General features: G+C 45.5%; 1 non-coding gene across 1 annotated transcript; it reads left to right on the top strand.

Annotated features, from left to right (window-relative positions):
- The first annotated feature begins 21567 nt into the window (after positions 1-21567).
- LOC142423687 (small nucleolar RNA SNORA48) lies at positions 21568-21709 on the top strand. Its single transcript, XR_012779291.1, has one exon. It is a non-coding gene; the product is annotated as a small nucleolar RNA SNORA48 (small nucleolar RNA).
- Positions 21710-22820: the final 1111 nt, after the last annotated feature.

Genomic DNA, 22820 nt, shown 5'->3' with positions numbered 1-22820 from the left:
CTGAAGAAGAATGGGTAGATTCGAATTGTGGTGTTAGCAAAGACTATTGAAAGAGCCATGAGTTGTAAAAAAGACAAATTAATCTGTCTTGGAAGAAATATAGCCAGAATGCTCCTTAGAGACAAGAATGGAAAGACTTCATCTTACATACTTTGGACATGTTGTCAATAGAGACCAGTCTCTGGAGAAGGACATCATGTTTGGTAAAGAACAAGGGCAGTGAAAAAAGCCTTCAGGGAGATGGGCTGATGCAGCAGCTACAGCAAGGGGCTCAAGCATAGAAACAATTGTGAGGGTAGAGCAGGACCAGGCACAATTTTGTTCTGATACACATAGGGTCACCGTGGGTTGAAACCTAACACCACCACCACCAACAATATTCCCCAATTTAACATAGCGGGATTAGCCACTTGCTGTGCATTAGTCTTGTGTCTATGCTAGAACGTAGATGGTGCGTGTGGAGTTGTGAAGATGGTGGCTGCATAAATTTCAACGATGAGGAGCATTCTGGTAGGAGTGAGCAACAAGAGCTTGGGACTGAAGCATGTCTCACACATGAGAGGAATAGTGAGCAGGTACGAGGGAAAGAGTGACCGGGGGAAAGAGTTGAGGACAGAGGTAACAGGCTAGACTATGCAGGGTCTTGAAAATGATTATAGATTAGCTTTTGTTCTATGAAAACTGGAAGGTTGTGGGAAGACTGTGGACAAAGGAATCTCAGGGTCTGACTAGTGCTTTGTCACATCCCTCTGGTTTCATGGGTGAGACTAGATTGAAGGCAGCAGGGGAGGGGAGAGGGAAACCAGTTAGGAGGCTATGCTAACCCAGGGGGAAAGGGTGGCACATGGTGCCAGAAGAGCAGTTTTGGAAGTCGTGATGGCTGGCTAGATGATGGGCTTTAGGGAGGAGGAAGTGGGAGGGGGTGCTGTTAACAGAATTGTCTGCTGTAAATCCTGACTTCAATCTTCTAGAAAATGAGAACCTAAGTGGGGGAGTTACATCATCTGGTGCCGACTTGAAACTCTTAAGAGTGAAGGTGTGGAGTTTAGCCTGTCAGTCAGGTTGCTGCTTGACAACCTCATTTGGAGGCACCATGGAGATAAATAGCTCGCTGGAGGCAGGACACACTCACTCTCTGCTTGGTATTCTTAATGACAAGCCACATGGAGCTATGCTAAAACCCTGGAGCTGAAGGAGACCCACGTGGAGACCCATGCCAGCGCTGAGACACTTCCACCACCACTGGATCCACAAGACTTTCCACCCACTGGCCTGGGATCTTCTTGCATTTGGTATCATTGCATGTGTTATGTGGGTCTGAAGAGGAATTTATAGATTGGTATTGGACATATGAGCTAATATCAGAGTTATGTACTTGATCTGGACTGGGCTGGGATGTTTTCTCAATATTCAATTGCCCTTGTATATAAAGTTCTTTCTTATACACATATGAGTGTCTCTGGATTTGTTTCTCTAGTCTAACCGGACTAACACACCAAGTAACCTCAAAGACTAACACTGTGTTCCATGGTTACAAGAGCCCTGGTAGCATAGCAGTTGTACATTGAGCTGCTAACCACAAGGTCAGTAGTTTGAAACCACCAGCTGCTCCATGGGAGAAAGGTGAGGTTTTCTACTCCTCTAAAGAGATTAGTCTGGCAAACCCACAGAGGCAGTTGTACCCTGCACTATAGGGTCACCGTGAGTCGGAATGGATTCAATGGCAGGGAGTTTGCATTGGTCCATAGTTACTGCTATTGGTGGCTCATTCCCTGCCCATGCCCCAATATCTTTCATTTGCATTCTTAATTTCCCAATACACCTTCAAATCTATGGATGTCGCTCAGGTCCAGTTTCAAAGTTCTGAGTGTTTCTTTATAACAGAAGGAGCCCTGATGCCGCAGGGTGTTACTCGGTAGTCTGTGGTTCCTCAAGGTCACTGGTTTGAGCCCACCTGTCCTTTCCCGGAGGAGAAAATGAGATTGTCTGCTCCCGTAAAGATGTATAGTCTCAAAAGTCCTAAGGAGCAGTTCAGCTCTGACCTATCAGGTCTCTCTGTGTGCGTCCGCATCGGCTCAACAGAGTGTTTAGTTTGGGGTCTCTACCCTAAGTCATGATTCTTAGACAACAAGTGGATTAAAGGGACCATTATTCAAATGCCCTCTATCTTGGGCTGGGTTCCCTTAAGAAGGAAGAGCCTGAGACCAGGGAGAGGCTCAGGCGGTTTGGGAGAATGACAGCAGGGACCAGGAGTGGGGTCCAGGAAAAGTGGACCAGAGAAGGCATGTGTGGTGGGATATTCACACAAACTGCCCAATTATCCTAGTCAGTGTGTCTTTGCTCTTCTGTGGGGCAACTCTGCAGCTGCTCCATCAGGAAGGGAGCTGCAGATCCCCACATCCCTTGAATCTGGGCTACTCACCAACAGAATGTGTCAGGAGCGATGCTGGGACACCTCCAGCCATATACCTCAGCAGGCTTGGCAATTCTTTGACTGAGTGTATGATTTGCTTCTAGAGCCAGGGCCATGATGTGTGCACTCACCGGACTCTGGCTATTGACCTGGTGTCATGAGCGAATGCAGGATGCAGGGGAATAAGGACAGAGGGATGACGGGACATGGGGACACATGGATGCAGTGACTCAGGAACAAAGGGATGGAGGGATGCAAGGGAACAGAGACAGAGGGGTGGAACGACATGAAGGCAGGGACCCAAAGGCAAAGGGACACAGGACAGAGGGATGGAGGGGTACAGGGATGCAGGGATGCAAGGATTGAGTAACAGAGGACACAGAGTTGTAGGGTCCCAGGAGCAAAGGACTATAGGGATACAGACATAAGAATGCAGTGACAGAGGAACAGAGGGATGTCATGGCAAGAGGAGAAGGGGAGAAATGTGCACGGGGATACAGAGCTGCCAGGTATTGGACATATGGAGCCCATGGAGTCCAACACGGGCTGAGAGTAGTGAGGTGGCACGCATCTTCTCTATGCCACTGGAGTACAGAAGACCATATGCCATCCAGCACCTCTTCTTCCTCTCCAGCAAAACGGGCCTGTCAATGATTGCCTTACTAACCTTGGCAATCGGAGACCATTTCTGCTGAATCCCGTTGAAAGCTTGTGTGGGTTCACCTTGAGATTTCCCCAGTGAAGGGTGAGGAAGTTCTTCTGTTTATCTGACAACCTCCATCACTCATGAGTTGAGGGTACCACCCGTGGAGTTCTTCCCAGCACTGCCAGCCTGTCCCCACGCTTGGGAGCTGAGGACACACTTGGGAGAATAGACACCTTCTCAGGAGGAAAAAACATTGGCTGGGTGGGACCTAGGCTGGTGGCCTCCAGGGGAGGCCAAGGGGACAGCAATAAGACATCACCAATGTTTCTACACATCTATTTGCCTCTTCAACCTGGGTGGGACAAACAAGAGGCCTGGTCATAGGACATGGCTGGTTCCAAGTCTTTGTCATCCTTTCCCACTCTTTGGTAAGTTCCTGATTCTAATCCGCCCAGTGGTTCTTCAGAAGAAAGACCTGGAGATTGGCCTTTGTCAAGGGTCTGGTCAAGAAAACCCAGGGCGCTTGTTCTGCTCGGTTACATGGGAGGACTATTATTGTGCAATATAACAGCAATGTCAACAACACAAACACTAACTAGCCTCTGGTGATATTTTCACCCCCTGCAGGGCCTCCTTTGCATGTGAGAGTTGGAGGCTGACTAAGGAAGACTGAAGAAGAATCAATGCATTTGAATTATGGTACTGCCCAAGATTATCGGAAGGACTGTGAACCGACAAAAGAACAAACAGATCTGCTTTAGAAGGACAGCCAGCATGTTCCATGAGGAAAGGATGATGAGACTTGGGCTCATGTCCTTGGGACATGTTGTCAGGAGAGACCAGTCCCTGGAGAAGGACATCGTGCTTGGTGAAGTGGAGGGTCAACTAAACACGGGAAGGCCTTCAATGAGATGGATGGACACCATGGCTGCAACAATGAGCTCAAACAGACCCATGCGAGGATGACGCAGGACTGGCCGTGTTTCCGTCTGTCGTCCATCTGGTAACTATGACTCAGAACCCATATGACAGCACCTAACAACAACAGCACTTCTGAGACAGCTTTCCAAGAGCCTCTTTTGTTTTTGAATAGATGAGCATCTTCTTGGCCCGCACATTCCCAGTCTTTGTCAGTGCCTTTGAGTTCTTCCTGTGAAAGGACCACTTGGAACCTCAGTGCTGGGAGCCTGCAGATCAGATCACAGCTCGGAGGCTGAGTGAGAGCGGCCAGGCCAGCACAGAAGGCCTCTCTCTTCCCGCTATATTAAAAGTGTCAGGTAATGCCATCCCCCCCCCCACCCCACCCACCCCTGCACACGGAGCCAAGGAGCTTGCAAGGGCAGTCGGTGCCACTCAGGGCTAATAGGCGACAAGCTTCTGCTATTCTGAGGAGTCTGATTCCTGGCTGCGTTCACTTTGCCAGAGCGGATTTCCAAATTGATTCAGCCTCCTTCAGGCACCAAGCGTGAAAACCCTGACTGACAGAAACACCTGAGGGGAATGTGTCTGCCGAGGGATTGGTTAAACAGCTATTCTGTTTGCAGTGGCTCTTCCAGGAGCAAAATAAAAAGCGGGCTACTGTCCTCTGCAGCCCATTAATTACACCGTTGACAAGAAAATTACCCTGCGGATCAACATTAGTGGAGACTTGGAGGGGTGGGAGGGAAGGAGGTTGGTGGGGAGACCAACAACATTCAATAGGGTTATCTGCCCGGTCCACTGTGAGCCGGGCCCTCCCTGTGCCCTGGCTCGCGAAGAAGAGAGTTGGCATGGCTGACTATAGAGTAGGACATCTAGGGGCACGTATGAATGTGTGTGTGTGTAAATATGTACAGTTGCCATCAAGTTGATCCCAATATCAAGATGTCAAGTTGATCCCAACTCCTCCTGATCGAATGTAAGTGGCTGGTGTTTTGTGTAGTTGACCACCAGGCCTTTCTTCTTAGTGCACCAGATGTGTGCCCGGGCGACAGACCACAGAGTGTAACCCCATCAGGAGGGGTGACAGCAAAATGGTTGTCTATGAAACGGTCATGGTGAGCTGCCGTGGGAAGGCGCAGGGACAAAAGCAGAAAGGTGAAAGCCCAGGTCGTTACTCCAAACAGGGTGGACGTAGCTGGATAATGCACCCTGAATGGAAAAGCAAAGCCCCAAGACTGGCAAAAGAGTAAGCCTAGGAGGGTCAATGGTGTCTGAGAAGGCGTGTGGTGAGTCCTGGGGAGAATGGCTCTGGGAGTGGATTCAGATTCCAGTGAGAAATGGCTTTTCCAGGCAACGTGCCGTAAGGTGGTGGATCTGGTTCTGGATGAATAAAGTCTTCCGGGACCAGCAGAAGAAAGGCTTGGTTCCGGGGTGTTTGCTATGGCACTGGGAAGCGTGTGGTTCACCCACGTGGTGTCATCCTCATCAGCCTCCAAGGGAGAGGACGGTTTCCCAGACACCACCAAGAGAAATGGGGGCTTGGAGGAGTCAAATTGCTTGCTCATGGTGCTGACGCTGTAGTATATGTTTGATGGTTTCCAAAGTCACTGTTATGTTCATTAGCCTGGTGGCGATGGTGGGCAAACATCGGACTGATGACTGCAAGGTCCGTAGTTCGAGTCACAGGAAAGGAGCAAATAAGGATGCCTGTGCCAGGAAAGATATACAAACTCAGGAACCCTTTGGGTATCTTTGGATTCTAGCTTCTCTGTATGTCATTTGCTTCACCCTCTCTCCTGTGACACTGAAGGCCTACTCCCAACTTGACAATGAGACCATTAGCATCTCAGTAGCATGACCAAGTGGCAGAGAAAAAATTAGGTTCAAAAAGGTCAATGCAAAGGTCAAGCTAGCCTCAAATATTTCTGAGACCTGAAGTAAGAGTACACATGAAAGACTGCAGACCATATATCAGAATACTGGCTAGTTGTTAAAGTCAAACTAGATACAGATCCCTGTATCTGTGTTGCCAAGCCAACACCAACTAGAGTGACCTTTAAAAAAATCATTGTCATGGAGTAGTTTCCAACTCACAGCGACCCCTATCAGTCAGGTGATAACTGCCCTTGTGGATTTCTGAGAGGGTAACCCTTTTCTGTAGTAGAAAGCCTCATTTTCCGCCCTCAGAGTGGCTGGTGGTTTCAAACTGCTGACCTTGGGAAGCACCACTCAGACTTGGGTCATGCTCACTATTTCCGACATGTCTAGGCCAACCTTGCAGCTATTAGGACAACTCGTCTCACAAGGGGTTCCTTTCCCTTCACTGACCCAGTAGCCTCTTCCAGTTTTTCATCTCTCCTGGGGGCCTTCACAGTGCAAGGGATCCATGGGGTTCTCAGTGGTAACATTTCAAAATAGGTCACCAGCCTTTCCTCTGAGTCTGTGCTCCTTTGGAAGCGCCACTGAAAACTGTCCACCATGAGTGGCCCTCACGGTATTCAAAATACTGGTGACATCGCTGCCAGAATCACAGCAAGCCACAGAGTACAGCTAACAGGCAGACAGGTGGTGGAAGACACGCTAACAGACTGTTAAATAAAACACAGTCTGTCCATTGTCCTTGGCAGATGGACCTTTGTGTGAATCTTCAGTGCTGAAAAGCAAGGATGTTACTTCGAGGAGTAAGGGGTGCCTGACCCAAGCCATGGTATTATCAGTCATCTGACATGCATGTGGAACTGGATGTGGAACAAGGAGGACCAAAGAACTGATGCATTTGGATTATGGGGCTATAGAAGAATACTGAACGTTCCACACATGACCAAAAGAACAGACAGGTCTGTCTCCGAAAAAGTACAACCAGAATGCTCCTTCGAAGCAAGGATAGGAAGATCGCATCTCATATACTTTGTACATGTTGCCAGGAGAGTCCCTGGAAAGGGTCATAATTCTAATATCCCCCAATAAAATGATTTTTTTTAATTAGAAAGAAAGAAAAGGTCATGGGTTAGTCTGGGTAGACTAGAGAAACAAAATTTTAGTCTGGATATGCTAGAGAAACAAAATCCATATGTGTATAAGAAAGAGCTTTATCTACAAGAGCAATTGAGAATTGAGAAAATATCCCAACCCAGTCCAGATCAAGTCCATAAGTCCGATATTAGCCCATATGTCCCATACCAATCTATAAAGTCCTCTTCAGACTCACAACACATGCAATGATGCCGAATACAGGAAGATCACAGGCCAGTGGGGGAAAGTCTTGCGGATCCAGTGGCAGTGGAAGCATCTTGACACTGGCAGGGGTCTCCAGGCGGCTCCTCCAGCTCCAGCACTCTCGCATATCTCCATGTGTCTTATCAATGGAAATGTCTCACAGGGAGTGAGTGTGTGTCCTGCCTCTGGCAAGCTATTTATCTCCTTAGCTTCTTCAAATGAGGTCATCAAGCTGGGACCTGATTGACAGGCAAAACTCCACCTCTTCACTCAATACTCAAATTGACAACAGATTATGTAATTACCATAGTTATCGTGCTTGGTCAAGTAGAGGAACAGCGAAAAATAGGAAGATCTTTGACAAGACGAATCGGCAGGCTGACTACATCTTATGCTCAAGCATAAGAACCATTTGTGAGAAATGCACAGGCCTGGGCAGGATTCCATTCTGTTGTACATAGTGACCAGCCCATTGGCACCTAACGACAATTCCATAAATCTGAAGGGGAAAAACATTTAGAATTCTTGGGGTTCTCAGAGTCTGTGTTGTGGCCATGTGGTGAGAGTCCCCAGCCCATGTGCTGAGTCCTTTCTCCTTACCCCACTTTGTAATGAACTTTGTCCATTCATGTTTCTTCTGCAAACAGAGACCTATTGGCTAAGACTTTAGCGTGGGATGGTCCACATGCTTGATGGACACAGGGGAAAGGCAGGCACAAGACCCTGGACTCAGGACCAAGGCTAATGGTGCTCAGATCATTGTAGCAGATGCTGTAGTCCATGTGAGCACATCTCTTAGGACTCATGGTCTCCTGGCCCCATAGGAAAGCCTTGAATGGAAGATGAGCCAAGAGCACTCTCTAAAGTGTGAGTACCAATCCCTCCCGTCAGCTTACGGAACAGCACTGGTTGGGCTGCCTGGTATACCTGGGCTATCCAGTGAGCTCCAAAATGGTGAGCTCCAGGAGGTACCAGAGTGGGCTTAAGCCATCGGAGTGGACAGCCTGTTGTCCAAGGTGTGCCCATCTCAGCAGGGCATGAACACAGGAAGGAGCCTGCAGTCCCCTGGAGGAGGGACTATCCAAGTCCAGAGAATCCTGGGGGTTGAACGGGTGTGCACATGGCTACCAGATGAAAGCCGTCAGCACCTACCCAGTGACTGTGCCACAGGAAGGCCTGATCCCCTGCTTCCGTACAGATCGCATCTGAGAAAACCCGGTAGGACAGTGCTACTCTGCCACATAGGACCCTCATCACGGAACCAACTTGATGGTGAGTCCAGGGAGGGTGAAGTGGGGGCCTCCGGTCTAAGAGGGGACTGAAAGTGAGTTGCAGAAAGGCTGAAGATCGCTCCTCTGAATGTGTCAGCCTCAGGTGTGACCAGAACGACCAGGCTTCTGGTAGCAAGAGGAGCTCTTCCTGCCAATAAACATTCAGGCTGAGAACACATCCAGCCTGGTCTTCAGTGGGAAGGGCACCATGATTCTAACCAGAGGAGGCAGGGAAGCCAGGAGCTGATCATGCCCATTGGAATAACAGCATCGCTGGGAGACGATAAAGCATGGTAGCCACCTGGTTCGCTACAGGCCTCTCATTGCCATCAAGTCAATGGAGGGAAAACTGGGGTGCTGTCTACACCCAGTTTGAGACTCCACCAGGGCAAGTATCACTGTATCCCCAGGAAGCTTACACCACTGCCTGCAGGGTGGCTAGTCTAATGGTCTGCAGCCAGGTAGCCAGAGCTGGTGATGCTTGGCTCCTCTCCCCAAAGAACTGTCCCTCACATAGCCATCCTCAGAAAGTCCTCCAAGTGCATTTGGCATGTACTTTCCTTGGCTCCTTACTTCACACAGGTCAGTCTGTCTTTGAGGTTTTGAGCATTTTTTTTTCAAAAACTGGACATCATTATACAAGGGGACTTTAAAAACTTCCATAAACAAATGAAATGGAAAGAGAATGGAATTTTCCCACCAACTTTCTGAAGTCCCTTCATATTGATTTCCCTCAACCCCAAGAGGAGAGTATTGAAGGGGATTCACCCAATCCAGGGTGAAAAGAACTTGCTTCTAGCTCTGGCTTGTCCACTGATGGTGCTGTCCAATATAAGTGTGAAGACTGCTATCTTCGAGGTCAGCCATTCAAATCCACCAGCAGCTCTACCAGAGCAAGGCGAGGCTGTCTTCCCCTGTAAAGATTCACAATGTGGGAAAGCCTCTGGAAGGTCGCTGCAAGTTGGAATCAACTCGATGTCAGTGAGTTTGTCTAGAGAGTGGTGGACATGACACTTTTTTAATGGGTCGTCTAAGTATTCCTTGTTAGGCACTATCAAGGTGGTTCCAACTTCTGTGCACCACAGGATGAACAGAGAGAGTGGAAACGGAAACATGAAAACACAGTGGATTGCGAAGGCTTGGGGAAAGCAGCTTCAGGAGTAATGAATGGGACAGTAGAATGCAATAGACTACAAGTCAGGAGCCAGCAGAAGAGGGCTCCAGGACGGAGGGAGCGGAGCTATCCCAGTGTAGCGCCTCGGTGGGCTCAGCACCAGGCCCAGGAAGAGTCAGAACAGGGGTGGTGCTGACAAGAGTTACAGATCAGTGCCCTCCTTCATTCCCCATACCTCTGAATGGAACCTCGCGAGGGCCAGAGTATCTATGCCAATGTAACTAGTGAACTTCAGGTCCTACAGGGGCAGAACGGGTCCCATCAAACCCATATGCCTTATAAGAAAGGACTCAAACCACAGGCTTCAGTCCAGTTCAACTCCTTGCTAAGGATGTACATTTCTACCTCAGATAGACCGGATCAGAATCTAGATTTTAATAAGATCCCCAGATGTATTCATAAGAATCTTCTGGGTGTCTAAAGGAGAAGACACACAGAGAGACACAGACATGGGGGAAGACAATATGCAGTGAGAGGCAGAGATTGAAGTGATGTTGCTGAAAGCCCAGGGATGGTTGCAACATCAGCCGCTAAAAGAGACATGAAAGTAGCCTGCCCAAGAACTTTCCGAGAGAGCATGGTTCTCCAGCATCCTGAATCTAGACTTCTAGCCTCCAGAACTTCGAGGGAATACCTTTCCGGTGATATAAGCTGCCTCGTTTGTGGTCGTGTGGCTCAGCAGCCCTAGAAAAGCAAAACAAATCCCACAATGAGTGAAGGCAAGGAAGTCTTCCCTCCGTGGAAATTAGGAAATTCATGCTCTGGGCAAACCAAGCGGAGTAACTCCAAACACAGGGATACCACACCAGGTGAAGAGTTTGAACAAAATCCTAGATTGCAAAGTGGGAATCGGGTAGAAGTCTGCCAAATGGAAGGTGGCCCCTAAGCCATCTTTTGACCCGCTCACAATTGTCTTTCCTCAAGGCAGAAGATGGAAGCTTCTTGAGAAGTGGAGTGAACTCAGCAAAAAGGATCCCAGACACTGACATTTGGGTGGGACATCGCTGCCTCATCACCCTACCCAGAGTCTCCGACCACAGGACTTTGTTCAGCTTTCTAAATGATCACCTTTAAATATGAGTGAGTTGTAGAGGGTCACAATATGGATGAAAAGGTCCATCATGAAAGAGGAAGACCAAAACGTGTAAATAGATTTTTCTATTTTACATTATATATGTAAACATAAAACATATATAATGTAAAATAGAAAAATTTTATATTCAGGAACTTGAAGGAAGAGAGCACAATGCAGGAAAAGACAGAAAAGAGCCGCGTGTTACCATGAATGTTGTGTTTACTGTGGTGGGACATGGGAGAAGATACCCTGATGAAATCAGAACTATCAGGAAGGAAAATATATATATATATTATTTTTAATGTAGAAATAATCTTTGTTATAATTTTGGTGTATGTTTTTTAAAGATATAAATCATTATATTGGGGGCTCTTACAGCTCTTATAACATCGATTATATCAAAGCACATTTGTACATATGTTGCCATCATCATTTTCAAAACATTTTCCTTCTATTTGAGCCCTTGGTATCAGCTATTTTTTGTCCCTCCCTCTCACATCCTCCTGCCCTTGCGAACCCTTGATAAATTATAAATTATTATTACTTTTATATCTTGCACTGTTTGCTGTCTCCCTTCACCCACATTTCTGTTGTTCATCCCTCAGGAGGAGGGGTAGGGAAGGGTTTGCGTCAATCATTGCAATTGGTTATCCCTGTATTATTTTTTAATTGAATTATACTGACCTTATTGTTTTTTTAAATAAAATTTTACTGATTAAAACTTTTTAAATAAAATTTTAAAGCTATGATTACCCGCTGTCGTTGTGCAGTCCTTGTGACATTAGCTAAGGATCCCTGGTGATTCCACAGTTAAATGCTAAGTTGCAAGAAGAAAAGTTGATAGTTTGAACCCACCAATCTCTCCATAGGAGAAAGATGAAGCTGTTTGCTTCCATCAAGATTCGCAGTCTTAGAAACTCTATGGAACAGCCCTACTTTTCCTATTGGATTGCTACAAATTGGAATCAACTTGGCAGCAATGGATGGTGTAGTATAGCTGAATGATACAAGGGGTGGACTGTATTAGACACTCCTAATGTACAACTTCCAAGTCTGTCAATCCTCACTCTGGCTCTGATTGATTTTATGGCAACCAGTTCAGAGAGAAACAGGCTTCCATCAGCTTTGCACATCGCATTGTATTGTCCACACTGTTTCCTACCCTGGGGCTACTCTGATACCACGCTGCTCTAATACCATGTTATCCAGTGCTGCTATAACAGAAAGACCACAATGGATGGCTTTCACAACCATACTTATTATCTCATGGTTGGAAAGCTAGAAGTCTGAATCCAGGGTGGTGGCCCTGGGCAAAGGCATTCTTTCTCTGATGGAGAAAGGTCCTTGTCTCTTTTAGACTCCTGCTCCTGAGTGATCTTCATATGGAGTGACATCTCTCTTGCCTATCTCTGCTTGTTTAATCTGCTCCTTCAAGTCTCAAAAGAGATTGATTTAAGACACACTCTATGCAATACTGCTCCCCTATGATCACAAAGAAAACCCATAACCCCACAGAAGTAGGGGGTTATGATTTGCAACACATATTTGGGGGCAGGGGGGGACAAATTCCATTGACAGAGAGCTGCCAGAATGTGAAGCCAGATTCGAAAGAGAATGTAGAACAAATATTATCAAATAGATCTTGGCTCAAAGTGGGGAATACAATAAAACTATTTACTGTGTTTTATTGATTATACAAAGGCATTTGACTACTCTGTGGGTCATAGTCAACTATGAATAGCATTGAGAATAAAAAGAATTCCAGCACACTTCATTGCGCTTGTGCAGAACCTGAACATAGATCAGGAGGCAGTCCTTCAAACAGAAGAAGGGAGCACTGAGTGTGCATTAGGGTTACTTATTCAATCCGTATCCTGAGCAAATACTTGGAGAAGCTGGCCCATATAACGAACAATCCTGCATGAGGATTGGAGAAGGCTTATTAACAACCTGAAATATGCAGAAAATACATCTTTGCTTCCTGAAGATGAGGAGACCTTAAACACTTGCTGATGGAGATCAAGGAAAGCAGCCTTCAGGATGGATAATAACTCAATCTAAAGAAAACCCAAATCCTCACATATGGAGCAGTCGTTAACGCCGTGGTAAATGGAGAGAAGATTGAAGTTATCAAGGCTTGTGTCTTGCTTGGATCCACACTCACTGTTCATGGAAGAAGCAGTCAAGAGATCAAAAGGTGAATCGCATTGAGCCAATCTGCTGCATAAATTCTCTTTGAAATATTGAAAAGTAAGGATGTTACTTTGAGCACTAAGGTACGTCTGGCCCAAACCCTGGTATTTTCGTTCAATGCGTATGCATGTGAAAGCTGAAAAATGAAGAAGGGTGACTGCAGAACAATTGGTGTATTTGACTTACGGTGTTGGCAAGGAGGATCGAAAGTACTGTGGGCTGCCCAAAATAAATCTGTGTTGGAAGGAATACAGCCAGGATGCTTCTTAGAAAAAGGATAGCACGACTTTATCTCATCTCCACATGTACTTTGGATGTGTCATCAGGAAAGACTAGCCCCTGAAAAGGGACATCATGGTTAGTAAAGTAGAGGGTCAGTGAGAAAGAGAAAGACCCTCAAGGAGATGGATTGATGGCTGCAACAACTGGCTCAAACATAGTAATGGTGAGGATGGCACAGGACCTGGTAGTGCTTTGTTCTGTGGGACACAGAGTGGCTGTGAGTCAGAGGCAACTCAAAAGGCATCTAACGACAACAGTGTATTAGCAAGCAAGCATGAAACTAGAATAAAATCAGTTCTAGATCTACAATTAGAATAGAGAAAGAGAATGAAAAGGTAAAAGAAGGAAAGCATTGAAGTGACTGTTGTAGAGCAGCCTCCCAGAATCTGCTAAAAGGGTGGGAAATAGAAGGTTATGGAGGAACAGAGACGGTCTGGACCAGGAAGACACATACAGGGGATGGCCAATCCACCAGACAATGAGTAAGAACACATTTTTGTAGCATTGGAGTCAGAAATAAACGTTGCAAAATAAGGATCGGCAGTTGGGGAAATCAAAGGCGGGATAGCTAAAAGTGAAGATTCAGCAGGGGTGAGTGGATACCACGTAAGTGGGATTAATGGTTAGGTGAGGGTACATACTCTTTATTATATTTCAAGATGGTACAGGACAGGGTTTTGGGGCAGCCTGGGACTATCCTTTGTTCTCAATCGTGGCTATTCTTGGGGACCTGTTGTAAAGATTTCTGGAGAATGCTATGTATCAAGACCTTTCAGGTATAAGTGTTCTTACCTTACATCTGGCCATAAAGGAATGACCCCCTGTGAATAAATTGTGATCTCCTGTACCTGCAGGACCTCAGAGGAAAAGAATGTCTCCTTTTAAGTCTATGGTTAGGTCAGCATCAAGGGTTGAGGACCTTCTGTTGGAAAAAGGCAGGTTTAAAATTTAACATGATGTTAAAATCGTGTGGAGACATTAATATGGAGTTAGGCTTCACTTTTAGATTGACCTATTTACACACATCAAATGGCTCTGATTTCAGACTCTCATACAGAAGAAACAGAAGGAGGGAGGGAGAGGGCGGGGGAGAAGGAAGAAAGGAAGGAAGGAAGGAAGGAAGGAAGGAAGGAAGGAAGGAAGGAAGGAAGGAAGGAGAAGAAAGAAAGAAATGCATAGGATCGAAGAAAATAAATAAATCCAATGCAGGAAATTGTTCAAGGAAAGTTCCAGATTACCAGCTGTGTAGCGGATTTAGAGAGCTCATTTTTACATTGGCCTTTCAGAAAGGATCGCTCAAGGAGGAAACATATTTCATTGAAAGATCTGATATATGGGAATATTGGGAGAAAAAAATAACCATATGTAGAAAATTGACCAATCTGGTAAGAAAATACCAAGATATCTATTCCACAATATCAGTGGAAACAAGTGTTGACTCCCCCACATTTCCCAGAAAAGAAATGTCATTCTAGTAAGAAGTAAGGTCTACTTTGTTTGTTGTTGTTCATTATCTTTGCGTCAATTCCAACTCATAGCGACACTGTGTACAACAGACGGAAACACTGCCTAGTGCTGCGTCATCCTCACAATCATGTTTGAGTTCATGACTGTAGCCACTGAGCGTCTTCCTCTTTTTTACTGACCCTCTACCAAACACAAGGTCCTTCTCCAGAAACTAGCCCCTTCCAATGAAAGTCCAAAGTACCCAAGATGAACTCTCTCCATCCTCACTTCTACAAGAGCCTTCCAACCCATTCTTCTGGCAGCCCATGATCTATTCATGTTCCTTGGCTTACACCATAAGTCAAATGCATGGCTTCTTCAGTCTTCCTTATTCATGGTTCAGTGTTCACCTGCATGCGAAGTTATTGAAAAGAGCATGGCTTGGAGAAGGCACCTTAGTCCTCAAAGAGCCATCTTTGGTCTTTAATTTTAGAGGTCTTTAGAAGCAAATTTGTTCAAACCATGCAGCATTTGACTCTGACACTCTGTTTGCATGCGAGTTGACTATGGAACCTAGGAAAATGAAATCCTTGACTATTTCAGGTTTTTCTTTATTTATCATAATGAGGTATATTGGTCCAGTTTGGGGAGGGGGGTTGTTTTGTTATCTGTGTTTTGAGGTATAGCTCACTGTTAAGACTTGTGTTAGTCTGGGTAGACTAGAGAAACAAATTCATAGACACCCATAGGAATATAAGAATGAGGTTTATATACAAGAGCAATTGAAGAGTGATAAAATGTCCCAGCCCAGTCCAGATCAAGCCCATAAGCCCAATATTAGCACATTTGTCTGATATGCATGTAAAAGTTGTATATGAAATAAAGAAGACTGAAAAAGCATGTGTGCACTTGAATTAAGGTGTCGTGAAGAGCAGTAAGTAAGCCATGGGCTGCCAGAAGAACAAACTGTAAACCTGTCTTGGGAGCAGTATGGTCAGAATGTCCCTTAGAGGCCAGGATGGTGAGATGACATTTGGACTCACGTACTTTGGACATGTGGTCAGGAGAGACTAGTCCCTGGAGAAGCACGTCATGTTGGTAAAGCAGAGAGGCATAAAAAAAAGAGGAAGACGTTTGGCAAAGATGGATGGACACAGTGGCTGCAACAATGGGCTTAAACAAAAGAGCCATTGCGAGAATGGAATGGTTATGCTCTGTTATACATAAGCACGGGGTCACTCTGAATTGGAACTGACTCAATGGAAACCAACGACAACCGAGATAGAGAGGTTAGAAGTTGTAGTCCACCCAGAGGTGCCTCAGAAACTCAACCACTGAACACTCGAGAGAGCCCTGTTCTACTCTGGGACCTATAAGGCCATCATGAGTTGGCATGGACTCCAGCAGAACCGCACTCCTCAGCAACCTGGTCCATAAATCAGACTGTTTCCTGGGGTCGCTGGAATCGTGAAATGAGTGAATAAATCTCAGGGGCTGGGAACAGGATCTTCAGCATAGCCAGCAAGAACCACGTGGTCTCTATCCTTAATATTTCTGCCACATCTTACAAAGACACTCAAAGATGAGTCTCTTCATCTCATCAACTCTTTCAACAGTGAGAGGGCTTAGCCCCTATTATTCTCAGCTTTGAGGTTTGCGCTACAATTTTGAAACCAGAGGTAAAATCTTCTTAGCATCCTTTTGCACGTAATATTTGGAAATATGAAAACAAGCCCTGGAACGAATAGCTAAAACAGTCCACAGGGACGACCTTTACAAAGCAAACCAGGGTGACGAGTGCCGTGGGCTCCACAGGAGACTGCTCCTTCTCATAATGCCGTGATTTTCAGAAATGAAAATGCACTCATTCCCCTGATGAAAGCAATCTTTAATTTTTAATTTTTAAAAACATTGAATAAGGAAGAGATTATAAGGGAGGCCAAGGAAGAGTGAAAGCCTTTGCAGTACAGTGCTGCTGAAAGAACCGACAAATCTGTCTCGGAAGAAGTATATGCGAATGCTCCTTAGAGGCACGGATGCTGAGATTTCATATCATGGACTTGGCATGTTATCAGGAGAAACAAGTCCCTGGAGAAGGACATCTGGCTTGCTAAAGTATTGTCAAAAAATAAAAACAAAAACCACCTCACTGCCATAGCGTTGATGCCAACTCATAGCAACCGTACAGGACAGGGAAGAACCGCCCCTGTGGTTTCTGAGACTGTAACTCTTTATGAGCGTGGAAAGCCCCATCTTCCTCCTGTGGAGCAACTGTGGTTCTGAACTGCTGGCCTTGCAGATCAAAGCCCATGACATCCTCAGGCATCCCGAGAGGCAGGGAAAAAGAGGAATACTCCCAGCGAGATGGACATAATGGTTGCAACAATGGACTCAAACATAAGTAAAATTCTGAGGAGGGCATGGGACTGGGTCATACGTTGTTCTGTTGTGCTTTGGGTTGCTGTGAGTCAGAATGGGCTCAGTCACCTAACAGCAGCATTTTTAAAAAGAACGACACTGAAATTGTAAAACAGAATTATGTGTGCTTATCAGCGTCTAATTTATCTGTCTCCTATTTTAAGAATGCCATGACAACCTTGGGGGGAAAAACCTGGAGTTGGAAAACTCTGGTGTGGACACTAAAGAAACCTCTTGGGTAATGCTTTCAGTCTCTTTTTTCTTCTATTCTAGTTTCCTTTATAACCGACAGGAAGACACCCCCTGTTTTATGACGAAAAGCCCTCTAGGATAAGATTTTCATCCAGATTTAAGTACAGTATTTCTGGGGATTTAGAATGCCTTTTGATCTTTTTAGGCTCTTTACTGAGTCACCAGCCCTATTCCTGGTGGCAACTTTCACACGTAACAGCGGGTTCGGCACACTTGACGATACAGCTTCGAGGGCCTGGATGATCTTATCCTCTGCCAGGGATGCCTCTGTTTTTCATGAGGTTTTCAGTGGCTAATCCCTCCGAAGTGGAAAGCCTATTCCTTCTTCATAGCCTATTGTTAGTCTGGAAGCTCCGATGAAACCTGTTCCCTTGGATGACCCTGCTGGTATTTGAAATATCAATGACATAGCTTTCGGCATCACAGCAATAGGCAAGCCACCACAGTATGACAAGAGGACCGACAAAATGTGGAAACTATTGGATACTGCAGGTGACAGTTGGACAGCATCGTGCTCAATAAAGCTGAGGGTCCACGAAACAGAAACAGAACATCAAGATGGATTCAGACAGTGCCAACAACCACAGGCTCAACTATAGCAATGCTTGTGAGAATGCTGCAGGACCAGGCAGTTGCCTTCTTTTGTGCATCAGGCTGCTGTGAGTTGGATCCAACTCAACAGCTCCTAACAACTGTGGCAGGGAGTCCTCGTGACTTACAGAAAGGAATCTCTCACACGATACCAATCATCCAATGTGCAAGCTCATGGGTAAGGCATGTCAAGGACACAGGAAAGATAATATCTAGTTCTTGTCCTCAAGATCTGTGTCTGCCAGCTAAAAGAGCTACCCAGCTGAATGTTGGACCACGCTGCCAGGGCAGCAAGAGTAGAGAGGGTTCAGGAAGTGTTCACTGAGCTCCTACACGGTACCACTTTCCCCTAAGGGTCATAGGCGCTCTCATTGAGTCTTAGTCATTGAAGTTGGCTCCTCCTTTCTTTGCCTCACTCTTTCAGTGCCCCACAACCTCTAGCTGCAAGGTACTTTCTGTCTCCTACCCTACCTGCCAGCTCTCTATTTCTAGCTCACTCTAGTTAGATTCTCCTGAGTCCTCTCCTCCCCTGAAGCAGCAAACATCTTAAGTGTTCAAAAATGCAAATCCATTGTCTTCTAGCTGATTCTGACTACCAGAGACACCATAAGAATGAGTAAGGCTTCCAAGGGTTCCCCTAGGGTTTCTTTCCCAGCCTGTAAATCTTACAAGCCTACAGCCTGATACTTCTCCGTTGGAGACTCTGAAGGGTTTAAACCATGGACCTTCTCAGTTAGCCGACCAGCTCTTAGTCCATGTCCCCGGGGATCCTTTTAGTGTCCACAGGAAGTAGCCTTTCTAGACACATGCCTTTACTACACTGGCTCAGAATGTAAGCAACTCGGGAGTGTATATGTTGAGTGAACGGTTGACGTTAGGAGAGTCACTTCTACAAGCAGTTATCAGAAAGCAGTACACGTGAACAAGCCACAGCCACACATCCCATCATGGAAGCTCCTTCCTAACAATACCGAGCAAACAAAGAGCAGGGTTCAGACGAGTCTGTATAGCCTGTGTGTGTTTCGTAGACCTCAGAAACCAGCTAAGCTAATTACTGGTTTAGGAGTATGTGCACACAAAGCCAGGCTCGTGACTAGTGGGAGAGAGGAGGGCGAGACTGGATTACAAAAGGAGTCACAGAACTTAAGAGGCACTGGCTGTCAGGCTGCACAGGGGTCACTGTAGAGCTATGGGAATACCACATAAACATACAGCTGGCATTCTTTTCTCAGTGCATGGCTTTACAATAAAAACATCTAAAGTGCATTCCCTTTTCAAGTTTCAAAATGGCACAGCAATATTAAATTATACTTTTCCACCTTGATTTCTCTCCATTGAGCATGATGAATGCCTATTTCATTTGGCTTGATAGTGGTGGATGTAATTCAGTATGCACAAACCACAGTGCACTTGCCCTTATAGAGTAAGTGAATTCCTGTGTACATTTTATACTTAAAGTCGTTCTGTAAAGAGAGCTTGGTATTTTTCTCCCTGTGTTCAAGTAGGAGAGCTTCTGTTAGAGCCAGGTTAACTCAAAATCGCTGTCAAAAGAACTGTACACTGTCCATTCTATTTCTAAGTGCCTATTATATTTTGAGCTTCACCCATCCACTCACCCACCCACTTACCCATCCACCCATCCATCCAGCCATTTACCCCTTCATCCATTCATTTATCTACCCATCCATACGCCTACCCAGCCATATAGACCTACCCTTTCCAGCCAGCCATGTTTGCATGCTTTTGCATGCACTCAGCCATCTCCACAAAGTGCAATAATCCATATCACAGCTGGGGAACTCAATAAAAGAAGGTGATTTTCTCAAATGTAGTGGGTGCCATTGATTTCCTACCTGGCATCCATTCTTCCTGTATTCCTTCTTAATAAAATCCTGCTCTTGGAAAGCATTCAGCCTTCACCCACACAGCCCCATTCCATGCACACAAAGACAGTCTAAGTCAGCAGTTGGCACACTTTACCTGGAGAGGGCCAGAGAGTTTGTTTTGGGGGCCATATAGGCTCTGCTGTCACTCAATTCTGCCTTTGTGTCAAGAAAAAAGCCATAGACGATACATAAATGAGTAGGTGTGACTGGGTTCAAATACAATTGTATTTATGAACATGGAAATTGGAAAATCATATAATGTTAGGTGCCATGAAATATGACCCTTCCTTAATTTTTTTCAGCCATTTAAAATGTTAAAACCATCCTTAGCTCACTGGCCTTACAAGCAGACAGTGGGCCAGGTTTGGGTTTATAGATTATCATTTTCCCACCCCTAATCAAAATGAGAAAAAATTTAGGAAGATCCTCAAGAAGGCAGAATGGCGGGATGGCTGAAACAATGGACTCAGCCTAGCAATATCGGTGAGGATGGTGCAGGACTGGGCAGTGTTTCCTTCTGTTATGCATCGGGTCCCTCTGAGTTGGAACTCACCAGATGGTCCCTAATAACGGCAACTGTCTTAGCCTGGATTCTCCAGAGAAAGAAAACCAGTGATGTTTCTATATGCATATGTATAGAGAGATGTATATCAATAACATGGCTCACACAACTATAGAAGCCAGCAAGCTCCAAGTCCATGGTCAGATGTTCGGCAGGAGGCTTCTCCTGACGCAGACGGCCAAGCGGGGCGATGACCTGAAGATCAGTAGGAAGACAACTGGCTTGTGGATACAGCGGGAATGAATCTAAGGTTGGCGGGTAAGATGGCAGACCTCTGGTGATTCCCAAGAGCAGCAGGCAATGTGGTGATTTGGCAGGCCATTGACTCAAGTCCAAAGAACCATTGTTCAGTGAGTCATTTGCTGAATACAGACCCACACAGAATCAGGCAAGCTTCCCTCGACCCTATTGGAAGCAGACTCAATGCATTTGGATTGTGGTGCTGGGGAAGAATACGGAAAATACCACGGGCTTCTGAAAGCACAAATCAATCTGTCTTGGAAGAAGTACAGCCAAATGCTCCTTAGAGGCAAGGATGGATAGACTGTCTGACAATACTTTAAACACGTTGCCAGGAGAGACCAGTCCCTGGAGAAGGATATTGTGCTCTGTAATGCGGAGGGGCAATAAAAAAAAGAGGAAGTTCCTCAATGAGATGGATTGACACATGGCTGCAACAATTAGCTTCAATGAAAGAACAACTGTGAGGATGGTGAGGGACTGGGCAGTGTTTCATTCTGTTGTGCGCAAGGTTGCCATGGGATGGAACTGACTCGGTGGATCAATGACAATTAGAAGGAGACCATCTCTTGAGGAGATTTCATCTTAGGTTCTCAGTGCTGAGAGTGGCCATACCAGAAGGGTGGCGGGAAGGTGGGGTGGAAAGGGGGAACCGATTACAAGGATCTACATGTGACCTCCTCCCTGGGGGATGGACAACAGTGAAGTGGGTGAAGGGAAATGTTGGACAGTGTAAGATATGACAAAATAATAATAATTTTTAAATTATCAAGGGCTCTTGAGGGGGCGAGCGGGAAGGGAGGGGAAAAATGAGGAGCTGATACCAAGGGCTCAAGTAGAAAGCAGATGTTTTGAGAATGATGAGGGCAACAAATGTACAAATATGCTTGACACAATGGATGGATGGATTGTGATGAATTGTATGAACCCCCAATAAAATGATTTAAAAATACAAAGAAAAATTTTAAAAGAGAGATTACTTACCCCTGGCTATGGGCAAAGAGACACCTGATTGGTGGTGGTGCTCTTATATCAGTCAGGGACAGAACAGACTGACAGCCCTTTGTTCATCCTAGCTTGATGCCTAGATCATGGAGAGCTGTTTCATGCCTAGGACACATTAAAAAGAGAGAGAGAGAGAGAGAGAGAGAGATTACTAGGTCCTAACTACTAAACCACATAGAATCCTGGTCCAGCCAAGTTGATGTAAAACAGTAACTAGCACAGCAATCTAAGCCATCTGGTGCATGGCATTTCCTGGAAATGCCAGGAGAGGCATACAACCAGCAGTAAGATTCAGCTGGTTGGCACCTGTTGGACAGCACCGAGCTGGTTGTTAAAATGTCACTTGTAATCAGGATTCTATAAACCACAAACTTACATTCCTTACTGTTTGTGACATTCATCTGTGCAACAGCGTATCCTAAGTGCCCATGGTAAGGTTCATTCCATCCACAGATATGAAAAATTAGCAGAACAGTGTGATAGTCATTGATTCAGTTCATAGAACTTGTTATACTTTGGATGAAATACTGCATTTTTATTCCCTTGCATGTGTTACTCCAGTCAAAAAACATATAAAGGAAGGGAGAAAGGTATCGAGCAACCAAAGGGTGTCCTTCGTTCCAGTTTTGTGCTGTGCCCCAAGTTCCCACAAGCTATTAGGAGTCTATTCTGCCGTTCCTGAAAGTGTTCAAAGAGCTAAAAATATCGTCACAATTGCTGTCGGTTCAGTGGAAGGAGAAAGGGGTTTGTGTTCAGAGAAGAATCCGCTGTTTCTGATACAGCAAACACAATGACCATTGTCTCCTTGGCCTCCCTGTAAAGGAATGGGATCTTGCTCCGACCGTGAAAGATGGATAAGAAAAAAAATCACACAACCGATGATATTCGGCTAAAAGTGAAGACTGCTGTGAGTGCGGACACCAAGAAGCAATATGGAAATATCTTAAATAACAATGTTATTGTTTGGGGTCAGATATTATTTACTATTTTCATTGATATTTAAAAACTCTTATGACACAATCTAGCTTTGTGTACCTATTTTATTGTTCTTATTGAAGTATTAGCTCGATGAAATAATAACCTACCTTTCAGTGTGTAGTTTTTTGATATTTAAAATAGCCATTGGGGCAATGAGCTCGTCATTAAATTAGTTGAATCCCACCATGGCAGGTAACCCGAGGAGCCAGTCACAATCAAGGGATGTCCCTACTGTGATTATAGGCTTGAGA

Source organism: Tenrec ecaudatus, chromosome 12, assembly GCF_050624435.1.
Source record: "Tenrec ecaudatus isolate mTenEca1 chromosome 12, mTenEca1.hap1, whole genome shotgun sequence".
NCBI lineage: Eukaryota > Metazoa > Chordata > Mammalia > Afrosoricida > Tenrecidae > Tenrec > Tenrec ecaudatus.
Note: the sequence above shows the minus strand (reverse complement) of the source record. Positions and strands in the feature narration are given on the sequence as shown.